The following is a 7,252-nucleotide window of genomic DNA, read 5'->3' as shown; positions in this document are numbered from 1 at the left end:
AATCCCAAAAAAAGCCTAAAAAGGGACTCACGCCAGAGTCCTGATGATCCCCATACGGTCCGACGGTTCTGAACTCAGGTGGCCGGAAGCTTTGGGCGTTCGTCACACACCTTTTATGGTCCAATGGAAAATAAAAGAGGGACCGAAGCCCGTTAACCCTTAAGAACGGGGAACGCCATCACAATACTGTGACATTATTGGTGGGGCTTCTCGAAGGAATTTCTGATTTGGTTCTGTTGATGTCCGGAAAACAAGCTCATCCTTTGGCTTTTGTGGTGACATTGTGGTGAGACTGTCGTTGTGTCCCTTTAACTTTTGCCTTCCTCACTGAGGTAAGGCTATAATCCTGCTCTAAAAATGAACTTTTTATTAAAAGCTCGAAGACCCACCTTCATGTATACAAATCGACTCAGAATCGAAAACTGAACAAATGTCTGTGTGTGTGTGTGTATGTGTGTGTGTGTGTATGTGTGTGTGTGTGTATGTATGTATGTGTTCAAAAATCTTGCCAAGTTTTCTCATCACTGGCTGAACCGATTTTGATCAAACCAGTTGCAATCGACTTGGTTTAGGGTCCCATACATCGCTATTGAATTGTTTGAAGTTTCGATAAGAAGTTCAAAAGTTATGTATAAAAATGTGTTTTCACATATATCCGGATCTCAATTATATGCATGTAAACGATGTCCGAATCCATCATCCAACCCATCGTTGGTTAGGTAATCAAAAGACCTTTCCAACGAGTCCACAACATTGAAGATCGGGCAACCCTGTCTCGAGTTATGACCACTTAAGTGATATTTATGTACTTTTTTGAAGCCGGATCTCACTTAAATGTATGTAAACGATGTCCGGAACCATCATCCGACCCCTCGTTGGATAGGTAATCAAGAGACCTTTCCAACGAGTCCAAAACATCGAGGATCTGGCAACCCTGTCTCGAGTTATGACCACTTAAGTGATATTTATGTACTTTTTTGAAGCCGGATCTCACTTAACTGCATGTAAATGATGTCCGGATCCATCATCCGACCCATCATTGGTTAGGTAATCAAGAGACCTTTCCAACGAGTCCACATAATTGAAGATCTGGCAACCCTGTCTCGAGTTATTACCACTTAAGTGATATTTATGTACTTTTTTGAAGCCGGATCTCACTTAAATGCATGTAAACGATGTCCGGATCCATCATCCGACCCATCATTGGTTAGGTAATCGAGAGACCTTTCCAACGAGTCCACAACGTTGAAGATCTGGCAACCCTGCCTTGAGTTATGACCACTTAAGTGATATTAATGTACTTTTTTGAAGCCGGATCTCACTTAAATGTATGTAAACGATGTCCGGAACCATTACCCGACACATGGTTGGTTAGGTAATCAAGAGACCTTTCCAACGAGTCCACATAATTGAAGATCTGGCAACCCTGCCTCGAGTTATGACCACTTAAGTGATATTTATGTACTTTTTTGAAGCCGGATCTCACTTAAATGCATGTAAACGATGTCCAGATCCATCATCCGACCCATCGTTGGCTAGGTAATCTAGAGACCTTTCCAACGAGTCCACATAATTGAAGATCTGGCAACCCTGTCTCGAGTTATGACAACTTAAGTTATATCTGTGTACTTATTTTTCTGGGCCTAAAAAAAATAGCTGAAATATGTGTCCAAATCACTCATATTACCCATTGTTGGTAAAAAGTGAGGAAGGCATCAACCACATAGGTGGATTAAGTTAGTTTTTCCCTTTAAATTTAGTCAACATGTGGGAATATTTGCTGAAATTTCCGTTGGGCTGACTTTCGAGAAGATTTGTTATTCTAGGATGTGTTGTTCCTTCGTCAGACAGCCGAAAGAGTATTCTCCAATAGAATATTCATTCCTGTCATTCAACTAGCAGATTAGGCTTTACACATCGTGACATAATTCCAATTCAGTGTCCCCAACTCGTTATTAGGGTAAACATCCGATCATTATCAGAAGCCTTTTCCAAGATTTCTAAAAAAAGCCTGACATAAGAACTTCGAAAAGCCAAACTTAACATGTTTTGTAAAAAAGCTCCTCAACGACCTCAACTCTTTCAACCAAAAACTACTAAAAATATCCCTCCAACCTAGTGCAAAAGTTGAAACTAATTTGAATATCCTGATTGAGTCTGGCACAACTAGAGTTCCTCTCGGTCTCCGGCTGTTTGTCCCTGTTGGGAGGTCCTTTCTAAGGATTCGAATTAGCATTCCTGGGTGAAGCCTGTCCTGGGCCATGGAATTTCATCATTGTGTGTGTGTGCGCCTCATGGTCGCATGTGGTATAAATAAACAGAGGGCCAGATTTTTTCTTCCTTGCCGGCTCTGTTGTAAGTTGAACTTGGAACTCGGAACTCGGAGGGTTTCCTTGGGGGAGCGTGGCTTTCAGGCTGGGCCGAGAAGATGACCTATAAATATCGGACTTGGTGAAAGGATTATGCTTTTAGTTGGGAGAGCACTGAAAATGAAAAATTTGTTTTTTAATCATTTTGAAATTTTTCTTTAGAAAACAAAATATTTCTCAAACTCAGCTTATACAACATTCCTTTTAACTTCAACCAAATTTAAATCAAATTTCAAGATACTTCAAAAAAGCTATAAAAGGCATGTGACTTTTTTAATAGCTATCAAGCTCCTAAAACTATTTTTTTAGTGTCAATTTTTTTCTACAAATTGATTTCAAAATTTACGTTTATGTTGAAGATGAGCTTATTTGAACGCATAGTCAAAATTAATTAAGAACTGCAATTTTAAAAATAAAACTAACCACACGTAAAAAAAATATTTGTAATTTGTAATTTGTAATTTGTAATTTGTAATTTGTAATTTGTAATTTGTAATTTGTAATTTGTAATTTGTAATTTGTAATTTGTAATTTGTAATTTGTAATTTGTAATTTGTAATTTGTAATTTGTAATTTGTAATTTGTAATTTGTAATTTGTAATTTGTAATTTGTAATTTGTAATTTGTAATTTGTAATTTGTAATTTGTAATTTGTAATTTGTAATTTGTAATTTGTAATTTGTAATTTGTAATTTGTAATTTGTAATTTGTAATTTGTAATTTGTAATTTGTAATTTGTAATTTGTAATTTGTAATTTGTAATTTGTAATTTGTAATTTGTAATTTGTAATTTGTAATTTGTAATTTGTAATTTGTAATTTGTAATTTGTAATTTGTAATTTGTAATTTGTAATTTGTAATTTGTAATTTGTAATTTGTAATTTGTAATTTGTAATTTGTAATTTGTAATTTGTAATTTGTAATTTGTAATTTGTAATTTGTAATTTGTAATTTGTAATTTGTAATTTGTAATTTGTAATTTGTAATTTGTAATTTGTAATTTGTAATTTGTAATTTGTAATTTGTAATTTGTAATTTGTAATTTGTAATTTGTAATTTGTAATTTGTAATTTGTAATTTGTAATTTGTAATTTGTAATTTGTAATTTGTAATTTGTAATTTGTAATTTGTAATTTGTAATTTGTAATTTGTAATTTGTAATTTGTAATTTGTAATTTGTAATTTGTAATTTGTAATTTGTAATTTGTAATTTGTAATTTGTAATTTGTAATTTGTAATTTGTAATTTGTAATTTGTAATTTGTAATTTGTAATTTGTAATTTGTAATTTGTAATTTGTAATTTGTAATTTGTAATTTGTAATTTGTAATTTGTAATTTGTAATTTGTAATTTGTAATTTGTAATTTGTAATTTGTAATTTGTAATTTGTAATTTGTAATTTGTAATTTGTAATTTGTAATTTGTAATTTGTAATTTGTAATTTGTAATTTGTAATTTGTAATTTGTAATTTGTAATTTGTAATTTGTAATTTGTAATTTGTAATTTGTAATTTGTAATTTGTAATTTGTAATTTGTAATTTGTAATTTGTAATTTGTAATTTGTAATTTGTAATTTGTAATTTGTAATTTGTAATTTGTAATTTGTAATTTGTAATTTGTAATTTGTAATTTGTAATTTGTAATTTGTAATTTGTAATTTGTAATTTGTTATTTTTCATTTTTAATTTGTAATTTATAGTTAAAAAATAACTTAAAAATAACTTGTGGAGTCTACAAATCTACTAATAAATTAAAACTCTAGAAAATCTTCCTAGTTTCAATCCAACATATGTACTATAAACTTTAAACATTTCTTCAACTCACCCCGACACATCTGGCACTTGAAAGATTTTGGTTCCAGTAAATCTACTTTCTTGAAATAATTGAGGATTAGGATCAGACGATGAAGAGGATTTCCAAAACAAACATCAAACCGAGCCCCCTTCGAGTTTTCAGTGCACAATGCAGCTAATCCGTTTCAGAAGGCAGAAGAACGAAACGAAACGCAAAGCAGAAGCCCGTCGAGAAGCCCTACGGACAGGAAGTTGGGAACAGATTGTTCAGCACGTGTCCTGAGTCCGACCAACCAGCCAACTCTATGCCGTTGGCTTGAAGTCCCTTGGAGGATTTTTTTTTCTTCCAGAAACAACAGATTTCCGCTTAAATCGTGTGGAATAAACGCAGTGTAACGCGCCAGAACCAGGCAAACACGAAAAAAATTAAACGTCGTTTAAAGCGTATTTTTTATTATTATGGCCAAGTCCCTTCCGTAATAAAATACAAGCGAAAGAGAAATCATGATTTTTTGTCTGTAATAAAAAAGGCAGCATAAGCAAAGGCGCGCATACAAAGGGTCCATCCGTCACTTTTGCTCTCGGAGGCGAGCAGCACCTGCTGCCCGGTAACTGGCTACTGCAGGAAGTTCGTGGTCCGTGCCCGGGCCGGAAGTTCCATGAAACATCCTCCCCGGAGTAGAGCAGATTTCATAAAGCTAAGAAAAGGGCAGTCAGCTGCCACCATTACCGCGTTCGCGCTGACAGGTAGGGAGTTGCTTTGTTGAGATTTCTTGCATAATTTGATTATGATTTTTATTCTTATTTTGATAAAGTCTGATATATACGAGACGTTAAGAGAAGCTAAAGCCATGCAATAAACAAACAAACAAAACTTTAAACACAGAAAGCATACAGATAACAAGAAATTAACTGTTTATCTCGTCTACTTTAGAAAATAAGAATTGAGATTTTTTTTACAGTGAATGCAAAACAACATTACAGAAGCCTCATCTCATTGTAATGCATCATGCTTAAGCCCTTCAAACTCGAGTGCACCCTGCCTAAAGTTGTCAAAACCCACTTAATGAAGCAAAGCAAAAGCGAATCTCCCAAAAGCTGACAACTCTTGCCTGACTGGGTGACATCACGTGCATCCAATTAATCCTTGTTCACAGACATCCTGCAGAGTTGGTTTAACTCTTGTAGATTGACTTTTTTGTAGCAGAACCTTGCAGCAGATGGTGACACCTGCTAAAACTGTCTCTCTTTAATGTGACAGCACATAAAAGGGAAATTGTGCATTTTTGGCTGTAAAGGATAATGATGACATAACTTAATTCAGGGCCCACGCTTGAAAATATCCCAAATCTTGCTTACTTGTGTGTTGCAAGTCTATTTTAGTTTATGATTATAATTATCACAGGTCCCGTTGGTTCAAAAGTACTGCATACTGAGCGTGTGTGTGTCATGCGCAAAAAAGGACATCCCCTCGAGGAGTTTGTTCACTTTAGAGCAAAACATCACCCACTTGAAGTGTCACTCTCAAATTTGGTTTACTTTCCAGCACATGTCCGTCTTTTTATGGACCATCTCTACCGTTGAAGTCTAACATTTCTAATGTTTGCTTTTTGTTAAAACTTTGCAAATTGTGTTACTCAATTGTTACTAAATTTAAGGGATGATTTTCTTTACCTTTAATTTTCATATAAAGAATAAATTTATATTGGCAAACAAAGTCATAAAACGCAAACTGTTTATGCCTAAACAAACAATACATTTACTTGAGCTTCATCATTTTCCTCGACATCATCAAGGACATCCAGCTCATCTGTAGTGCAAACAACCAGCCAGGACCCTTCGTCCGTAACTCATCGTAGTCATAACTTATGAAACTCCAAACACACGCACCATCGCATCGTTCGAAACGATTTATTTTCCCTCGCTGAACCATTCCCAAGCAATGCACAGCACTGCAAGGCTTCAATAATGTAAACCTAATTAGGAATGAAGGCGATTTACACTCCTTGTTATAATTCGATGCACCAGCCCCGGACTTTGTCAACAAACTATATCGGATGAAGGATTGTTTACGTCGAGTCGTCGTCGGGCGCCAACAAGGATATCACCCAGAATCCTTGCGATTTATGTTTGCCTTTGGCACTTGACAGCAGGGCTGGAAACTGTCTTGCCAGTCTCAACAACGAGTTTGGGCGCTGTGTGTGCTCTCTGAGCTGGAATGAAAGTATTTAGAGCACTTAGAGACAGAAGAGGAAATGGGATGTAATTGGTGCCCGAGCAACTGCTCCTTAAGTTGAACGAAACTGTTAACGCATGAACCGAAAGATCGAACATCACATCAGTTGCCTTAGATTTGCTCTGGTGAAACTTTATCGTCAAAGATGGAAGTAAGCAAGCCATCGAAAGTTTATGCTTTCTAACGAAAACCAGATCCCCGAACTTCCGATTCTTGCGCAAAGTTTGGTGCATAGCTTAATTGCACGTTTTACACAGCAAAAAATCCGATGGTAAAATCGCATGCAAAAGTATGCACATCACCTTCGTCAAAATAAATACTTAATATTACACACTGTACAATTTTTGCAAACACAAAAAAAAGTTGCAACCGACGGAATTCATACCCAGCACCAACAGTAAGGACTGGCGCCTTAGCCCACTCGGCCATCAGTCCGAAGAAGAGCTGTTAGGATACACGCATATATGAGCTTGACATTTCGGTCAAGTAGGTTTCTAATTCTGATGGGCTACATATTTCAGGGTGTAAAATTACATAAAATTGCATAAAATAATGCAATATTTATTTTACACCCAGGCGTTTTACATGCAGCTGGATAACTACTTTTTTAGCTGTGTAGGATTCAAATGCTGCGATTTGAAGTCCATATCATAACTTTACAGATTTTAGAATATTTTCATAGCACTTCTGTATGGACGCGGCCCTCAAGTTTTATTGAGTTAACAAGGTTGCAAAATGGTTTGTTTGGCTATAAGTAATCGATGGACAAAGTTTCGTCAAATAAAAAAAATGCATTTAATAGATGATTTGCGAAAACGTAGAGAACTGAAAGCGTAATTAAGTGTTACATCAA

Source organism: Culex quinquefasciatus, chromosome 2 (assembly GCF_015732765.1).
Source record: "Culex quinquefasciatus strain JHB chromosome 2, VPISU_Cqui_1.0_pri_paternal, whole genome shotgun sequence".
In the NCBI taxonomy this organism is placed as follows: Eukaryota; Metazoa; Arthropoda; class Insecta; order Diptera; family Culicidae; genus Culex; species Culex quinquefasciatus.
This window is presented reverse-complemented; position numbering follows the sequence as displayed.